Source organism: Balearica regulorum, chromosome 3 (assembly GCF_011004875.1).
Source record: "Balearica regulorum gibbericeps isolate bBalReg1 chromosome 3, bBalReg1.pri, whole genome shotgun sequence".
NCBI lineage: Eukaryota > Metazoa > Chordata > Aves > Gruiformes > Gruidae > Balearica > Balearica regulorum.
The window spans coordinates 117,547,088-117,567,504 of NC_046186.1; the positions used below are offsets into that span (position 1 = coordinate 117,547,088).

The 20,417-nt window shown below is 41.7% G+C and overlaps 1 long non-coding RNA gene across 2 annotated transcripts in view; it reads left to right on the forward strand.

The window, feature by feature from the left end:
• Nucleotides 1-3,180, forward strand: part of LOC142601162 (uncharacterized) — a 59,499-nt gene extending 56,319 nt beyond the window's left edge. For both annotated transcript variants that reach the window (XR_012834794.1, XR_012834793.1), the window contains 2 exons: nucleotides 1,373-1,577; nucleotides 3,036-3,180. This is a non-coding gene — a long non-coding RNA (uncharacterized LOC142601162). The remainder of the gene's footprint in view (nucleotides 1-1,372; nucleotides 1,578-3,035) is intronic.
• Nucleotides 3,181-20,417: the final 17,237 nt, after the last annotated feature.

Sequence of the window (20,417 nt, forward strand, 5' to 3'; positions counted from 1 at the left end):
CTGTTGATTTAGCACACAAATCCTTCTAATCATGATGAATTCTTTGTTGAAATCGATAAGCCTTTTGTCTTAGAAGGCACTAACAGAGCCTGTCCTGATGGCTTCTCATAAGTTCCTCTCTGTGCTTCAGTACACCCTATAAAAGCAAAACAGAACAGCAAATGACTCCTATGTATTTCTCATTAGCTGGTGTATCAACATCTGATTTTTCCACTGTCTTTTTACAACAACAAATGCAATCTGTTCATGCTGTGCATCTTTACAGAAGCCATTCCAGCATAAGGTATCATATTTAGCCAAGAGTAGACGTGAAAACACTCCTGCTAACAGCTACCACCTTCTAGAAACAACAGACCACAGTTGCTGATCCTGTTCATTTGAAATGGGTGAAAATCGATCCAGTGTTCACTAAGATTTGGCCAATTCACAGGGAAAGAGAAAGCAAGAGTCTTACATTATCCTCTGTCTTTCAGACCCACAGGCATAGTTTATACCAAAGAAACATCAGTCTTTATTATTATTTAGCACTTGCATTAGCAAAATGCTTAATATCTGTGTTTACAGAATAGGACCCATGGCACTGAATACGATGGCAGTCTTCCTCACAAGAGGTTTACTGAGTTTCAAAAAGGCCAGTGCATACAGATCTCTAGGAAGTACTGGGATAATGGGGGGCGGCGGGGAAAGGCATATAACAGACTTCAGACACCCAAAGCCAAGCATGTGGAGCTCCTTTTCAATTGCTTTGGAAATGAATTTCCCAAAGCTGTAATTTCAAGCCTTATGACTGCTTCATGAATCCTCTGCAACACACATTTTAATGTATCCCAATAAAATAGGAAGTTTTAATTCTTTCTTTTTGCACCTGCTTATTAAAATATGAATGGCTGGTTCACGTAAGCATTTTGAAAAACTACCAGTTTACCTCATTATGAGCGACTAAGCTATATCCAGACTGTTTGAAGTGTTACTTTCCAATCGTGTAAAAATTTCCTGTGGGACCCCTTTTGCAAGGGCAGCTGTTTCAAACGTGACAGTCACTTTGTGCAGGATGGATTCGTGTGAGGTATGTTACGTGTACTGAATGGTGACAGTAATTTTGTTGACAATAGAGAAGTGAAAGCTTCAAAGAAAAACATGAGTGACAAATGTGCTAGAAATACAAAATACTAGCTGACTGGTCCTCCCTGGAGGCAAACCTTTTTTTTAAATTAAAAGGTCTTTCTCTGTAGGTGGTCTGTTTATCTGTCGTAATTTGACAGTATATGAAAATGATACCTGAATTTATCTTCCAGATGATAATTGCCCTGGCATTTAATCTCTGCATCATCTTCTCAATCTTTCCAACACTTTATTGTTCTTCTGTTCTCAGGCAGGTTCTACATTTCCCAAATGAAGTGGTGTTTTCCCTCACATGGGCAGTCTCCCAGTGGCTGTCACCAAGAGAAAATCCCTGCTTGTATAGGGAGGTAAGCACAGGAAGGAATAATACAGCAGACAAGCAATGGGGCTTGCAAGGCATGTTGGAAACTCTCCTTCCAGTACCTGGGGACTCTCCAGCACACTTCCCACACCAGGTAAAAAAACATCTTTGCAGCTTGCTTTGATTCCTGGGGAGGTGTTTCTGTGTAATGAGTGTCACAGAAACAGACACAGAGGTCTCAGAGGGCACTGGGAACACCTGATGCCAACCCTGGCCACCTCCTGGCCTCCAGCCCATTTGTCTTCAGGTCCTCCCATATTAAATTCCCCATAAGGGAGCAGGGGGTTGCAGGCACAGCTCTGGGACACCCAACAGCTTTGGGAGGGTGCCCATCACCTCCCAGGGTCTTGATCGTGCCAGATCCTCTCTAGTTCTCAACAATGGTGTGTCTGATCAGGCACTGAAGGGAATTAGGTTGCCCCTAACCACCAAAAACTACAAAACTTGCAAAAGAAAATGTTTGGCACCAGACACCAAAAAGGTTAATTGTCATGGCTTTAGATTGTAAGCATAAAAAAAAATAGTAAAAAAAAAATCTATGCTACTACCCTCAGAGGACAAGGATAATGTGGTGGTGAATAGTGTCAGTAACTGAGGATCTAAGTACACAGAGTAATGTGCTGTCATTGACCTGTGTAGGATTTACCCCATGAGACATTTTCTTACACTTCATTATTTTGCCATTCCTAAGTCAACGCATTTCTCCTCTCACTGCCCCCCAAAACTTACAACATGGAAATTTTGCTAAGATTGTTTTTGAGCCTTTTGCAATCAGTAGGATTCTGGCTTTCAAGTTCAATATATATTTTATTCAGACCTCAAATTCTCTCTGCAGAAGCCCTGCAGAAGTACTTCCATTTCATTTGTTGTCTTACATTGGATTACATTTTGAAAAATGTTTGGTGCTGGCAGTTGGGGTTTGACATTGAGAACTGCTCAGCTGTTGTGTCAGCTTTTTAGTAATGTAGCAAAATTTACAGTAGTGCTCAGTTTAAGCATCTGCAAATATACTTCCCTCATTTTTTTCGTAGGAGCAATCATGCTGCTCTGGGGCTTGACAATCTGGATCCTTTATGAAATGCCTCGGTTGGTGAGGCTGGATGATGAACCCCCAAAAGCTGGCCCAAACCATGCTGTGACTTTAGTTTTGCTTTTTAAAGCAAGCAAAATTAGCAGGATTGCTCTGGGAAATGCTGTTCTTTCAAAGATGTAGGTAGGCTATTAATATTTAGGAAAATTTAAAAAAAATTATTGATGTCTGTTTATACTGTTAGGTGCATAAATAGTTCTGTAACATCATAAAACCTGTCTATTCTCAGATGCTTAATTCATTTTGGAATCTAACAGAAATGCACTTTTGAACCTTTACCCTGAAGTCTAATTAAAAGTTATTGGAATTCCTACTCCTAAATGATTTTAGAAAGATGGAAATCCTGAAAAATATCATTCCTGTAATTCTTTTAAATACTTCTACTTGTCACCAATTGCACATTTCCTTCTGTATTGCCAAAGTCTTTCATTAGATTATTGAGATGTTTAAATTTATCTTTAGAAGAGATCCAGGGATATTGGATTCTGCATTTTGTCAGAGCCTGTTAGCAAACAGCTGTAGATACTTCTCACATCTGTCACGACAGGATGGAGAGATCTTCAGGTCTCAGGACTATCTCAGTAGATTTATGTCCTGGAAATTTTTATAGGTAAGAGTGATATGAGCATATTTGATACTGATGGGCTTTTATTTCTCTGCAAATGTATCCTGACTCCTGTTTGCTGCTCTTAAAAATGACTGGTTTTACAGCTTATGTGCACCAGGTTTAGCTTAGGGCAGTTCTCCACAGTGCGTAAGATGTGAAGATTTAGATGTATGAGATGTTCATGTATATGATGCACAGAAGGGAACCAGGGATCTCCACAGCTTGGGCAGCATCTGCTGACTTTCTCATGCCAGCAAAGACGTGAGAATTGGAAAGGAAATGAACACAATGGGGACATGGAGAAGGACATGGAGAAAATTAATTGGAAGCCCTGTCTCTCTCTCCCCGCCCCTATTTCTACAGCAAAGAAATGCTTATGGAGAATACTTTTGTCCCATATGTGATGGAGGAGGTGTACACAGGAACTGCTCATTCTGCTTATAGTTCTTATCCCATTTCTTAGCAATTCTACCAGGAGTAGCCCTGCATGCAAGCAGTGAGCTATCAATTTCCTGCTGTAAAACAAAAAAGAGTCTTAAGAATAAATTTCGTGTTGAGCAAACCAGTTACTCATCTGTTGGTGGATTTTTCCTCCTGACTAGCTTCACTGCAGCCTTTGGTCTCTCTTTGCTGGTTTTCTCCAGCCTTTCCCATAGTGATAGGTAACTGCTCCCTGTCTGCAATGCTGCGGGGAAGCAAACCCCAGCCCAGGGCAGTGGAACGCTGTCCCTCATTTCAGCCTCACCAGGAAGTTGCAGTCCTGAAATTGTTTACGTGAAACTAGAGTCTACTTGGGAAGTTCATCCTTTCAGTCAGTTGGATGGGACCATTGCCTTGGATTGCAGCAGTACCTCAGTGAGGAGCAGCTGGGCTGCAGCGGCTTAAATTTTCAGAAGTGCACGCCACTCTCACCGGCTGGAAGGGTACGTGAACTCAGAAGTTAACGGCCAGGCAGGTTCATACGGGAGCTCAGCTTATTTCCACAGTTTTTAAAGTTGCTCCACTCTCTACGAAAAGCATCTCAGAAGCCACAAGGTAGAAATGTTAAAGTTGACAGCCCAATTCTATTAAAATCAATGCCAGAATTTCTGCTGACTTCCCCTGCTCCAGCCAGGGTCCACACTGAAGATTTTGACTGCAGTCTGTTACACACTGATACATTCAATACAGCTTTGTACTGCTCAGCTTTGGTGTTCAGGAAATGTGTATCTGCTGATTGCAAAAGATGAACAGATTAAAATATTTGAGAAACTCCAGAAAGCCTAGGTTGCTGTTGGAACCTTACTGTATTTTTATAACATTCGGTTATCTCATCTCACTTCTTTTAAAAATCTGAACTTTGCCTAATTTTCCTCAAAAAATCTAGTTTTCAGAAACATATGTAGTTGACTGAAAATGTTTAATGTTGCTTTCACTGAGGGTATAGAGAAAGAGAAACTTTTTGAAGGCAGAAAAATTAACAGACAAGGCAAACTGAGGTGAAAGTAGAGTAGCATGGCCATGCAAGAAGAGAGCCCAGCCCACAATCTCGGCTTTCTTTCCTTCCATTTAAAGGATTTTAGTCTACCAGCAAGATCCAACAGAAGTTCATCACAAGTTTCCACCCTATAATGCTCCCCAATGTATCCCTCCTCCAAAAAGCAAGGGAAGTCAAAACATAGACTGAAGCTTGTGGATCAGCTTCCTAATGAGAAGGATGAGGTGCTCACATTGGGAACTCTTCTGCTGTTGCTACTTGGAAGTATTGCTATACTTCTGAATGTGCCTCTGAGCTCCTGACTGACAAAATATATTCTCTGTCATACTCTGAATTTATTTTTACTGCAAGGAACAGTGATGCTTTATTATGGCCAGCACAGGGTAGCAGCAGTCAGAGTGTCTGTTAATTGAAAGGCATATATGCTGACCAGACACTGATCCCGCACTGGGTTATTAGCACATTAGTCCGTGGTGACCATCTTCTGGATCACAACATACTCCTGTGAAAGAGGCTCAGCAGCATCCCATCTCCAAACACACAGCCCAGCTTGCTGGTGTAGTGGTACTTCTCCCAGGAGGTGGCTCAGAGAAAACAGCCCCTAAAGCATGTTCTACTGCACATGATGGATCAGTTGGAATAAAAAATGCTCGAGACAGGGTAGTGCAAGGGTGGCTCATCTTCTGGAAACACCTGGTTGAACCCAGCAGCTGTGGTGCGGTGGCACTTACTGAATGACAGCAGCTTTAATAGGAAGCCAGTTCAATTAACACTGCTGCACCCAGCAAAATAGCGGACAGCTACTCTGCATGGAAGGGAAGGGGAGGAGTGAATTAGATTCAGACGATGGTAATTAGCAGAAAGGCATTTTGTCTGCCCAGCAGAAAAGCTCTTTATTACAGATAAAGTCCCAGCATGGCCCTGTCAGGGCAACCTGTCTCTCGAAATGTTGGAAGGGGGGAAGCAAGCTGCTCTGTTGCATTGATGAATGTGCTGCAGTATTGGTAGGTAAATAGTATGTTTGTTTTTCATTTTCACAAAATTCATTCTCCAGGATGCAGTTATGAGAAATTCAACTTGGAGCTCTAACATGAGTTTCTTGGGATAAAAGGTATCCCTTAGTCCTGGGTTGCAAGCAAAAGAAATACTCTTATGAAACATGTATGGGAGATTGTTTTAGCCTTTGGTAAAACAGATAAAACATGGATTTTGAATACTAGAACTTAGTTTTCTAAACCAACATTTCTTTTGGGATCTTTTAAAATGTTGCTGAAATTACCCAGGTTTGATTTCATCTTATGTGGCATTACAAATAATAAGTTGATGAATAGAAGGAAACTTATTGATCCTATCTGTTAAAATTAGAGTTGCTTTCCCTTCAATTTTGTTAGAAGAAGGAGGAAGACTTATTCCTAATCTCTCAAAATATTTTGCAAAGCTTCCAGTCATTGACTCCTGCTTATGAATAGGTAAAACATGAATGCTGCTGGACAAAATGCTGCTGTGCTGAATTCATGGCAAATTTTAGTAATGGAAATGCCGTGTTGTCAGACCGTCACTGTAACTGGTGCATCTGCAGTCACACAGCAAGCTGAAAGCAAGATCCTGATCTCAGGCATCCCAGTTATCAGCTCTTTCTCAACCAATCTTTTCCATAAAGTCATTTCCCTGGCCCTAAAAATGCCTTTGACTATCGGTTGCCTGGATTTGAACCAGATGAGGCCATTTTTCATCTGAGTAATTTTAGCCTGTATTCAAAGTGTTTGCTATTAATACTATTAATCAAGATAGCACAGTGTTCAAGGAGTGGCACATTTCTTAGAGTTTGAATGTAGTATCACTCTGAGTGTGATTTAATGAGAAGAGCTCCAGGCTGCAGTCTCACTCATGGGCAGCACAGGGTCCAGCTCTTGTGGCAGGAGTTGTGCCCCCCAGTCAGACCTCAGCTGCGTGCAGACCTCACCAGCTCACTGTCTTTTTCTGCAAGACAATTTTCTCTTAGTTGGTGTTACCCTACATCAACTTTGCTCCCTGCTTCGTAGAAAGAAGGATCAAAAAACCCCAAAACCAGCTAGGTGTCATCTCTTCAAACCTCACCCACTGCTGCCTTACTTTTATGCTTGGGAAATTCCATTATTTTCAGGATGGGTTTACATCCTTGAAGGGAGAATCGAACTCTGAAGTCTGCCAGTCTTGTATCTCATGGCAGAAAGTGGTTTGGATATAATACTGAGGATGAATTCACCTTCAGTTATCTCCACAGAAGCACTGTTATTTACTCTTTTGTAATTGTAGAGCAACAACATTTAACGGATGTCGTTCCTCACTATTAATCAGCAAAATCACTTAGCACCAGCTTCAACATGCTGCTCATTTTCTGTCTTCACCACCGGGAGGAAGTAGCACAGGAATGAAACTCCACAGAACTGGTTTTTGTGTTTAAAGCCGTGATTGCAGTGAATGGCTGGTTGGGTGCAGGATGGGTCACCGCAGCTGCTTTGTGCTCCTCCATGCTGTTTTCCCTGCTGGCAGTTCTGTTCTTTGTCAGCAGGAGGTGTTGCCCAAGAAATATTTATCCACCAGAATGTTCCTACCACCTGCCTGTCTGTGATTCCGTTACAAAAGGCATTTGCATCTTTTGAGGACTGCAAAGGCATGAAATACCTGTGTCCAGAAGAGGAGGTGGAGGTGAAGTTTCCCCTCTCTATGTCCCCAGTGTGATGAGATCTGGTGCATAGAGGGCATAACACTCCCTTCATACTAGATTTCATTACATTGTTTTTTCTCCATGGAAATTAAAAATCCTCTATCCATGCCTTCTTGTTCTTCTTTTCCCATCCCTCCTTTCAGAAAGTGTAGGCTAGTTTGGATGTACTCAGAGTTAAACACAGACATACACTCCACATTCCTTTTGATGTAGCACTGACAAAGTGGAGGTGAATTGAGTTCAAAACAGTAACCAGAAATTACTGCATTTTTCTGGGCATTTTTAAGTTTTGGGGTTTTTTTTAATAAAATATACTCTGTAGGAATGTGCCAGTATAATTGGCTGACTCCTGAGTCAAAGTGACAATATTTCTGTGGTTCTGAGAATATAGCATTGAAAAAAACCCTGTTAATTTGAACATTCATCATGTGATTTGTTATTGTACATTAAACATTCTTATCTTTAAAATAATAGCCCAGCTGTTATCAGCCATAAGATTCCCACTGCTCCATTTAGTTTGAAGATTGGGACATTACTGAGGTTCTCCCAGGGTGACACTGAACACTTAGAGGACTATTCGCAGTGGACACTATTTCTGTTTTGTTTGTGTCAGAAAAACCATGCCTTTTCATTTCCAGGCAGTATTTCAGTATTCATTAAGCAGTAAAGACTAATGGTGCAATCCTTAATTACTCAGCCCAGAACTGAAGGGAGAACAGAGAAGTTAAGGATGATGTTTTAATAGCGATTCTCTATTTTAACAATTTTTGCTGTTGATGCTACGCAGAGCTTAAGGCTGGGTCCTCCAAATGGGGGGGAAAGATGAGGGAAGGAGCGAGGAGATAAGGAAAGGAAGGGGTAGCCGAAATAATGTGAAAATGTTTCTGCATTTCCTCCAAGCTAGTGGCACCAGCCTCAACTCAAACCACAACTAGGCTGTATAGACACCATGAAGTCTGGTATGCTGATAAATCAGGGCTGCTGCAAAGATGGATCATGTTAGAGACAGACCACCCCATCCCAAGGGGGCCTGGGCCTGAGCTGAGGACCACCACGGAGGTACCCAGGGCAGCAGTGGTTAGCCTTGCCATTGCAGGTAGGAAAGGAAGGGGACCCTGAGCTGGGTTTCCTGCTGCGGCAAACAGAGCAAAACCATACTGGAGCCAAGCCCAGAGGAGAGAATGGAAGGCAACAGCTGGGATTTGAGGAATGGGGACTACAGGAACTGGTTTGGCTTGGCTGCAGGATCAGTGCCTGCTGCATCCACTTTTAGTAGCCTCAGTTACAAGGAGGATGTTTGTGGGGGTCCCCTTGTCTCCAAAACCTCCTGCCCACATCTCTTCATTGCCAGCCTTATCACAGCACTTACAAAACTGCAAATTATTATAATTTCAATGTAAAAATCCTGTAATTTGACATGGTCTCACTATAAGTTACCATGTTTGCTTTTCAGGGTCTCCTGCCACTTCCCTTACAAAAACTTAATCAGTGGGGGTTTCATTCCTGACTCACTAGTGAGGGAAAGACTGGTCATGGTGTAAAGCCACTCACCTGAGAGTGCATGGAGAATTATTTTCTCCCCTTCAGCACTAACAGAAGACATTGATTTCTCTGAGATCAGTGTTCCTTGTTCACTTAACGTAGTGCTTAGGGACCTCTGCTGAGCTTACAACTTGAGCATTGTGCAAACACATTGCAGAAGATGGCTTATTTACTATTTTTATTAATGTAAACTTGATAAGGCAGAAGATACATATTTTTTAATCCATCATGGTGTTAAAGTGCTTTTCGTAATATGATAGCATGCATGCCAGAAATGAACACTGCTGAGCACTGCTTCTCCCTGCCAGCTCCAGCCAGTTCAGTGGTAGAGCAGGAGCTGCTAACCCAGGTAGAAGATGGCTCCCAATGGCTGGCTGTTCCTTTTACATTTGTTCTCTTAAAGCAGTTATGAGAAACTGCCATGCAAAAATGCAGCTTGAGTTACTCTACCTGCAGGCGAGGGTCAGTCCCTGTCTAAGGCTCACTGTCTATCGTGGTGTGCACAGCATGTGTCAAGTGTTTAAGCACACAGTGCTCCAGGAAAAGTCACAAACACCATCTGTGATCTTCAGGGTGTCAGGAGCAGGGTACACAGATGGGGGGGTCAAATATGGTAGCATTCAGAACAAGATGTTTAAGTCAGATAAAAGACAAGGCTTCTTAAATCAAGGGATCTATTAGACACAAAATGCTACTTTTGTGCTGCTGCCATTCTCCTTATTCAGCTAAAGAATATTGGCTGTTTGTCAATTGTTTCTCCTTCACCTATTTATATAAAACATGACATTAAGCCCAGATGAGTGTTCCCTTCCCACTACTTCTCCTCCCTCACAGCAAGGGACATTTAAAGACAGGTTTATATAAAACACCTGCCGCAAAAAGCAGCGTATTGGCATGATGCACCCACCCTGTCATGGAATAGCATCCCTGCAAATGCAACTTCTGCCTTTGAGAAGCAAGATGCTGCGGTTGCTGAGATACAGGAATAAGTCGGGCTTAGGTACCACCTAAGGCTCAGCATTGCATAGTTGGGAAGCTCAATGGGAAATTTAAGAGTTGCAGTCTCTTGTAAGCTAAATAGGAATCCTGTTTTCTTATAAAAATAAAAGCAGTTTTGCTTCCCAAAATCTACAGGACTCTGGGTGTCAACAAGTAGGTGCCGCTTTTAAGTGGAGGCCTGGTTTGAGTCCAGAGATTGCCTGGGTCCAAGCAGTCACTGATGCCACCTGGAGCTCTGGAGAGGTATTTTTCTGAGTTAGCCTGGCCAAATACAAATAAAGATCATAGGCCTGCCTCCCAGACTCAGCTTTAAGGCAAACCCCAAAAAACCCACTAGCCTCTCACCACTGGAGCACAGCCTGCTTCTGCCTTACACCGGGCTCAGCTCACAGCCCTTTACCACTGAGTCTCTGCCACCAGTCCATTCCTCTGCCAGCTGCCTCACAGGCTTCCTGGAGCACAGCTCTAGGAGCCCTAAGCTGACTAACAGCTTCGTTACCCTGAGCAGCCCCACCTGCAGGCTCTATTTGAGCTCAGCCCCAGACACCTAGAACTTTCTCTGAGCTGAGCTGTGCAGTTGCTGCTCCAGCCCTGTCTCCTGGATGGACCTCAACCAAGCTAATGGAGTAAGTCACTTTTCTTTTTTTTCTGGGGGCAGAACTTCTTTTTCTTTTCTTCAGGGTTACTGCATTTCAGCACAAAGGTGATCTTCTGCCTGATAGTAACTCACCTGTGATAGCAGTAAAGCTTTGCAAAGCCTTGGGCTTGAGCCTAGCAGATGGGGAAGAGGGGGAGCTTGGTTTTGTTGATAAATGTTTAATAAGGTGCATCAAAGAGAATTGCATAAATTAGCTGCTTGTGAATTGTGAGCTGTTATCTTGGTTACGTATCTGGAATCCTGTGGTAGTGCACGTGTTGTGTTGTTATCCACATAATTGCTTTGTGATCCAGTGCATGGTGCAGCAAACAGCTCAGCGTCGACAGTGCAAGATTTTATTACTGGTTCACTGATAAGCTCTGATTAGTCTAATTTCACTGAAGGAATCTGCACTAACTTTAATTAAGGGAAATTGGACAGACTGTGTAGCTTCCAGAGGTCCTTTTGTGTGTATGGTGTGTGAGGGGGGAGGTGTTGATGTTCTGTGGCTTTTGTGTGGATGGCAGAGCAGATTTCTCTCTACGTTGTCTCCATGTACCCATCTGCAACATAGAGACCCTGGTCCCAAATCATAGTTAAGGTGAAGCTTAGGTCATTTGCAAATCGCTTTTATGGGTGAATGTGCAGCATATAATTGTATCTGAACCAAACATACTCTCTTCTTCCTAAATAAATTAATACAATATATGTATGGTCTGCCAGAGCTAAAAGGTTTAGCATCTGGGGATCTGAAAGTGCTGATGTGCAGTGCTTGGAGAAAGGAATTTATACAAGGTATTCACAAAACTAAAACTCACAGCTTTTTAACAACCCGGAAAAGACAGGGCATGAGGAACAAAGGCAGAACAAGGAGCAAGGCAACATGCTGAGAAAAACTTAAGTTCACTCACTGGACTCTGGTGTGCCAATTATTCCTTGACACAAAGCTTCCCGTGCTTTTTCTTGATCAGTGTCCATAATTATGGACTAACCTACCTTGTTCAGACCTGTAACTCTGTTCCTCTTCTCCTCCGTGTCTGGCAGGGGGCTGATTTCTGAGCATGAGAGGACTATGATTGACCATACTGGGCTGAGCACATGCAGAGTGGGGTTGAAATACTGTAGTTACTAACTATGGATTTAATCATACTGCAGCTCTGTTGTTACAAGGTTCTCAGGCGATGGCCAAATTCAAGGAAACTAAAAGGAAGCTGGTTTTCTTAGCTGATTTATTGGTAATGCAATTCTAATTACCACATACACTCACTGCTCTCCCTTCTCTCGCTCCCTCCCAGAGCTGATTTAAAGATGAAGCTAATGGTGCAACAATGACTTTCTGGTTTACTACTTAGTGCTGTAGTTTAAGACAGCTTCAATATTTTCTGAGCTGCATTTTCATGTCAATATGAAGACTCAAATGAAGTAGTCTGCACATGGCAATAAAAAAGAGGTACAGAGCCTAATGTGAAAATTTTTCCAAAAAAATTTCCCCCCAAAATGTTTTTAGAGAAACTGAAAATTTACCAATGGAGATGTGCTTTTTCCCTGTGGCAGTGGAGCATGGGCTGTGTGTGCCTGCTGCCCTGGCAGGAGCAGCAGACAAACCCACAGAATAAAGGTAGCACCTGGTAGGTGACACCTGAGGAAGGAAAGGTGGGGAGGAAGGTGGCCTTCCCGCTGAGGGACTCAATTATGGACCGTAGTGCAGAATTTAAAAACAAATACATCTCCAAAAAACCCAACCCCTCAAAAAAACCCACATAGGATTAGTCAAAGGGATTTTTTCTTTCCCTTATCTTTACTTGAAAGAAATGACCTTGCAGCCACACTTTATGTAGTGGGCAGCATTTGAGAGATGTCTGAATGGTTCAAGATGGTGCTGTAGCAACATTAATGAATGATGTGAAAATTGGGTGCAGCTAAAAGCAGAACTAAACGTGACTCTGTGCTTACAAATGCTTCATGCAGACATGAATGCAAACAAGGACAGACCTCTCTGCAGAGGCCACACAACTGTAATAGGAGCAGTGCTGTCAGGATAAAAAAAATCATGATCTCTGACAATCGACTAATACAAAGTGACATCTGCTAAGTGAAGAGCCAAGCCCTTTGCTGGTGCCAGCCGGCCATGCAACTAGAGAATTGCCTCTGCTGGCTGCTCTGCTTTGCTGTACCAACGATGGGACTCATGTCCAGAAGCATTAAGCCAAAGAACACAAATCCAGTCAGACAGCATCAGTGAAGCCATCATGAAACATGAATAAGGCTGCTCTGGTCCAACACAAACCCAGAAATGCCTCATTAAAGAATATTTTTGTTTGTCACTGCCACTGCTGGGGCAAAGCTTTGTTGTATACCTTGGAGATGAATATGAAGCATGAGGTGCTTTAGGCTGTATGTAAAACTTTGTCTACCACATGGCGTTGGCTTTTGTGCATCAGCGAGCAATGCACAGTTATTAGCTGGGTGAGAGAGCAATGACACATGTTAATGAACTTCACTGACAGACACAGGACTTAAAGCAGCCCCATATCCAACAGTGGAAATGTGTAATTTCAGACCTGCAGGTCTCTTCCAGGAAAACGTGATGAGCAGGAGCCCAACCCGTTGGACCTAGAGACTGTCTTATGTGGGCACGCCTTTGAGCCGCTGCACTTGAACTTGAGCACAGGGTCATCACCATGCGTTTGCCCAAATATTGCTTCTTACTATGTATGTGCATATCTGTGCAATGGGTCGCTTTTGAGCTCCACTCAACTCTCTCTAAAAAGCAAATTGCTGCAAGGCTTCCTACTGAGTTCTTAACAGTAGAAGAAACAGGCTGTTTAAATTAATTTAAAATACTGAGCTTTGGAAACCACGAGTATTTGTAGTTCTGTTGCAACAGCACTGGCCTGCAGTTCCCACCCCTGTCTTTGAGAAACACCTAACTACAAATAAGCAAATCTACTCCTAGCTACTTATCCAAAAGTGAAGGCTTGTGACTGTTAATATTACCATGACAAACGTGAAGTGAGCATTCAACAAAGTGAGACTTTACAAAAGGAGATAGGGAGGAGTGAAAGCAAATGCTTCCCACAACTCTTGTCTCCATCAAGTAATTGATTCAACAAAAGGGAAAAAAAAATGTCAAAGGCACTCTGAATTCAATGCATAAATAATTTTGGACATCAGGAATGGGCTTAGTAACTGCATGCAGTGAGTGTGATGTTTTAGCTGAGCAGAGGCAGAGACGGGTGGTGTGGAAATACATAAGAGAACAGGAGCCTGGATGTTCAGCAGTGGATGGACATCTGCACTTAAGCTTCTGGATCAGTAATTAGCAACTCAGATTTTCTGAAGTGTTGAGCCTGACAGCTCCAGCTGGCTTCTGTTGTAATTATTCGGAGTTCAGTGTTCAAGATCGATGCCTTGGAACTATTTTTTTTCAGTCTAGCCCTGCATTTAGAAATCTAAGTGTTGGCAGCTAAAGGCTACCCGACTGGCAGAACTTGCAGGCTGATCTTGAAAACACAGTATTGCTTTTAAAAGCTGGAGGTAGGGATGGTGTGCTAAGGCATACAGATACCTGCATGGAAATAGGCTTTAGTATGAGGGATTCCCGTGCTGCTCTGCCATGTGTCATTCAAGAAGGCTGCTCCAAGGGGCTTTAGCTACTTCTCTTCATTATCTGATCCTCACAAGAAGCTTTCAGCTTCAGTGCTCTGACTCTGGCTCCTATAGAGGAGAGAGACATATAAACCATAAGGTTGGTAGGCAGAGATGCCATAGTATAAATCTCTGGAGAAAGTATTAAAAGGAATGAACTGTCATCAGTTTTTGATAGACTCTTTTTGAGAGAGACTTTTTTTGAGAAAGGTTGATGTCATAGATACCGGCAATACTTTGGCAGAAGAGAAAGAGGAGCCAGTGACTGGTTTGTCATCTTTTGGTCATTTATTAGTCTTTTATGTATTCCAGACAGAAAACTCAAATATGGTGAATATCTTAATGGAAAAGGGAAGGTGCTGAAAGGTAAACCAGAGATTGATAATTTATTACAGAATATACTTACTACATTTTGACTGGTAGTATCTCTGTTGTTGCTAATTATTTCCTTCTATAATACTTCAGTTGGATTTACTTAGTTTGGTTGAAGTTTATAAGAATTTGGGGTGAAATTTGCAGTGTGGAGCTCTGAGCTAAAAATTTGAGCAAAAAATTTCTAAGTTGTTTGAAGCCAATATTTTTACGGAACTTTTTGAATCTCTTTTTTTGCCTTACACAAAATGAAAAGCCTTCAAAGATTACAGGCCTTCTGTTGTTGGAAAGCCTCAACTCTGAGATAGCTGAGTTGAAAGCTCATGGAGTCCTTGAGCACTTCAGGATCTATTGATGAAAAAGAACAGGTTATTACTGAGACTGTCTGAGAAGGTATTTGTCCAACTTTGCTTTTCCCCTGTGTATAGAAATAAAGCTATAATGAATTGTAATGCAATTATGAATGGCTCATGGGTACCTGGCTGGTGACGCTGTTAATCAAATTGGAGGTGCAGAGCACTCGACTGCAACCCAGGGTAATTTGTTATGCAAGGCAGAGATTGAAATAGTTATTCTTCTGGTGTCTCTGGTGATTGTCTCCTCTAGTGCATGATGAGGAATGGAATTCTTAATATTAACTCACAAAGTTTTGAAACAAAAGTTGTGGCACCTCAATGACACGGCATGAAACTGAACATTTATTTCTAAATTCTTGCTGATACCAAGTATCCCCTAATATCTCCTTCTCATTGTTCTCTCAATTTGGACAGCGAAATAAACTTGTTGCAGCCCTTCAGAGACTTATATTAAGATACCAAAGGCCAGTTATGTTTTTCAGTATGATGCAGTTACCTGTGCTTCAGATCTTAAAACTGGAATTCAGTTAACAATTCTGTCGTTCTAGCCTAGGCACTGTAGGAGCTCATGGGTTTTGTTGAAAGATGATTAATGGTAGTGAAAGCAGTTAATTATGAAATGGCATTATGGAATACATGCAATTCCAAGTGAATTGGGTCTCAGTTATTTGGGCTTCTTAATGAACCACAACTTTAATGATCACTGTCAACAGATCTTGTAGTTGTAAGAAGAAAACTTACAAACAAAAAGAAGAAATCTCACTAAACTCGTTTAGAAGGAAAGACGAAGTAATAAGCAGTAACCTCAAAAAGTTTAAACTTTTGGCAAAGTTGTAAGCCAGGTAAAAGCAAGGTCCTTTTATATGAAATGTCAAACACCTTTGACAGGAAGTGTTTGTACCTGAGCTACTTTGAATTTGAGTGAATTATTTTTTGCAGTAGCTCATGAAATATTCACATTGGCTGACACAAGGGCTTTCTCAGATGTATTAGTGAATGGCTGAAAGACTCAGCAAAGGATAGCAAGTGTCAGACCTGAGCTAAAACATCTCTATGGAAAATGGTAATAGCTCTTGTCCTTTTTAACACCTTCCCTAGCAAACAGGACGAGAAAGTATGGAGTGTGGTGAAAATGCCTGGGGATCCTATGGTGCACCTACCACTACAAATAGAAAAGTTAATTCAAAAGGAGGTGAAGGCTTGCAGAAGATAAGATGCTTCAGCCTGGAAAGGAGTGGAAAATCTCACCTTGTGGAGGAGGCAGGTGGAAACAGGAAAGGAGTATGAACTGGGAACTTGCAGAAAACAATAGATGCGCATTTACAGATTTTATTATTGGGCAGGAAGGAGCTGGGGATATTGAGAGAAGCAAATCTGTTTCTTTTTCATAAATATAAAAGCATGCAAATGAAGTACACAAAAATGCCTTGCAGCAGACAAAAGAGCAGGAGGGAACAGAGAACTGTTTCAGCAGTAGCTTTGTGCATGGATCATAAATGGTCATGAGCGTCTCTCCACACAGCAGTTACCCTGCAACAACACAACAGTTTCTGGCTATTTAATTACTAGGAAAATACGGACAGGCTGGAGGATATTCTGGGAAGAGGAATAACAACTTTGAGAGGGCTGAGGGCAAAACTGACCTAAGCTGAGGGCCTGGAAGGAAGGAGGGGAGGGAGGCAGATGCTCAGACCCAGATCAGGCCACTCTAGATCTTCTGATTAGAAGAATTAGAATTAGAATCCATTCTCTTTAGATCCAGTCAGTATTTTCTTCACATGTCAAATGTCAGATTACTTACAGCTTTTCAGTACCTACTTGCTTCTTTGTCATTGCTGCATCCGTTTGAAAGTATCTTGAAGATGAAGTTATTTCCTGGAGGAATTCCTGTGTTTTCCCCTGGCAGTTCATGATTCTTATCTGCTATATTCATTGTCAGGAGGAAGATGGTTGGTTTTTGGTTTGTTTTTTTTTTTTTACATATACGGAGCAATTTAAACTACTCTTTCTCATTTTTCTTTTTGCAGGTTTAGTTATTAACTAGGTCCTGCTGACTTCTGGTGTTTAACCTTTCTAGAAACTTGACTTTATTTGTTTCTCTTTTTACAATCATCCAGATGCTTAGGTTTTTTCAGAGAATTTGTTCTGAATTCCTCTCTCAATCTTTACTTGACTGAAAGGATGCAATGGAACTGACTACTGCATTTCAAGTCCCACTTTCTGCATTAAAAGAAAGCAGAATATTCTGCTAATTCCCTCTACTACTTGGGAAAAAAAGGAACCAAAGACCAAACATGAGTTGTGTGGAGTATATCCTAGTGTAATGACACAACCATCCAGATGTTCATTCATCAAAATGCAGACATCCATTACATGAGATGCATGTCACGCCATGCAATAAGCTGCTTGTATTTCATGGGAGTGCTTGAATGTCCTGCCCATGTTATAGGTATCTTCCCTAGAGAGGGCACAGAGATCACGTTATTCCTTTTCCATACAGAAATCCTTTTCACATACGGAAAATGTTATTGGTTCCCTCTCACTGCTCTGAACATCTAACAGCCATGCATCATGTCCCCATCTGATGTTTATCTTTCTTACAAACTGGAGGATATTGCTGACTCCCTGTTATTATCATCAATCCTTTTCTGCAGAACTGTCAGCCATGTAACTCACACTTGGGTAGAGGTTTATTACAGACTAAATGTAGGATCTTTATTTGCCCATCTTTTTTCAGTCCATTCCTGTAACTTCTCAAGAGTATTCTGAATTTTGTCCTAAATAGGCCTAGAAAAGTATATACAAAATGCACATTCAGAATAAGAACTTTGAGGAGATTCATCACTGCAGAACAATCCAGTGGAGTCATCGTTAAGGGGAAATGGAAGGCCTAACAGTGAAGCTAAGAAACACTCAGCAAACCTAATTAACCAGGGAGCACGTTTGATGAAATGACATTCCTAAGTAAATGTTACATTAAAAACAAATTTTAAAAAAGCAGTAATAACAGGATACATCATCACAGGAGAAAATCAAAGCTGCAGTCATCTGCATTGTTAGATGATACCAACTGGAAGTAAGGAAACAGGAATGAAGGCTCAGTTGATAATGGAACATGTACTTGGAATGAATCAAGATAGGTGTGAAAATATTGGGGACAAATGATGTTTCTGAGAAACCTACATATGTTTGCCTTGTTAATGAACTCTGGAGTCATAGTAACACTTTTCTGCTTCATGAGAGTTTGCTTGCAGTGGCTTTTGTAATTGCAAAGTGTTCAACCTTTTCAGCAAACAGACATGGGAGGAAGAATGAAACCTCTCTGATGTCTGGTCACTGACAGCAGTGGGGATCCAGATTATACTAGTCCAAGAGGACCAAGCTATGTCTTTGCCAAACCTTAGACCAAGCAGTAAAGAGCTTTCTTCTAAAAGAATAGAATATATAAGCAAACCCATTGATTTTTACCCCTAAAAATTAATGTAGGTGACTTTACTCATGTCTACTGAACCACTGATACTGGCGTAACTTTACTGCGCAAAATTAGTATGTCTGATGCAATCAGTGCCCTTTGTTTTTAGCTGAAAAAGGAGGGGGAAAAACTTCTGAATTCTGAAAGAAATCATCATGTGAGATCCCCACTGATATCTGCAGGAGAAAAGGAAGGATGAAGCAAGGTGTTTATTGGCTTGCAATTCCTAATTTATGGGGCTAAAGGCTGCTTATTGTTGGCAGAGTTATTACTTGTTTTCAACCAATTTAGTTTGTTGTGAATTGGGGTTTGTTTGTGCTTGGGAAGGAAAGGCATCATTATATTAGTGATAGTAATGGTGAGGAAGAAACAAATGAATGTTTCATGGAAAAGCTGTGACACAGTTTCTTCTGTAAAAGAGCTACCTGAGGAGGATTTTGTGTGTGCCCTGGAAGGCAAGCTCCGGATCTACCCTCCATTGCAGGTCTGGGTTTTCTTTTCTCCTTTTCCAGACTGTGAGGGTTGTGAGCAGGCTTGGAAAACACAGCTCCAAATAGTATCCTTACCTTCGTTTCACCTGATGCAGCAAAGCACCAAAATTATACTACCTGAAGAACAAAGATAGTTCTTTGATGCCAAATAGAGATGTCAATAGAGAGATACTTGTGAGATCAGAGACATGCTGCCAAAAGAGGGAAAGCTTAAATACAGCTGTAGTTTTCTTTTAACAGAAAGCAACAAGAAGTATTTTCTCAACGGGGGGCAGGAGGCGGGAACAGAAAGATAAGCTCAAATAACTTGCGCCTAAAGCCTTGAGGGCAACACAACAGTCTAACAATTGATTAAAAGCAAACAAAATTCAATAGCTTCCAGAGCTATTTACCAGCTAGGGCCAAGTGGACTCGAGTGATTGTTGTCCTGCAATTGATAAGGACTGAAAAGCGGAAGAGATCTTTTTGGGATACGTGTTTAGCACTGCAAATCCCTCTGACCTTTGAAGACCTGCTTTTCCTCCTACCCACTCTGAGATGCTTTTTCCTTCCATTTTGCAAGGGTACGTAGAAAGGTCTGAGTGCACCTGCTTCATTTAGGCTATCTGGTGGAGTACAGTACACGATAAGTAACAGGGAAAGCAATAAACAAGCACAACAACATAAACTGGGCAGACTAGTGATAAAGGACACAGTATCCAAGGCTAAATTCTTTCGCCACTAGCTGATGGGCCAGTAAAACTACTGATAAGAGGGAAGAAAGATGAATAGGAGCACTATGGGATACTCAAGGGGAAACTAGGATTATGCAGAAATTCTTAAGGAAATCTTCCTGACTTATCTATGCTTAAATCATAAATATGTCATCATGAACAACACTTAGCCATAAAAGGGTATGTTTGATCAAAGATGCCTTGTAGGTCCTTGTGCCATCAATAACACCATATATTTGTGGGAATTACTATGCATTTACACTCAGAGTGACTGTGGCCCACCCGTTGATTTGATTGAGCTACGCTTCAGAAGCGGTTAATAAATCAAGAGAAAGGGAATGGGATCTGCTGGTGTGGGCGTGCTGCTCATTTCAAGTGCGTCAGGCTATGGCCTCTGCAGTGAGGGAACAGAAAAGATTGCAATTACCTGAAACACGGCGCTGTTTTGTGCATGCTGGAAAGGTGAAGGGAATAGCAAAACCTGGCAATTGCTGCAGCGGATCGAATGCTGAACAGTTTTTTTGCTTTTCACAAAAACAGGGGAAGGTTGGAGGGACAGGTCACTCTCAAATGACAGCAGGATGTGACTGCCCCAGATTTAGCTCTTCCTGCTTTATGCAGCCCTCCAATGCTGTATCACTGTGCTTTGGGCCCCAGTGTGTGCAAAATGCAGCTTGGTCTTGTGCTGTAAAATACCACTGGGGTGGCTTTTGATATGTGCAGGGTACTTTGGATACTTTGAACTGGAAAAACATATTAAAAATTATATCTCATGGGCCATTTTAGGCTGCAGGCTAACAGGGTACCAACTGTTCTATGGAGT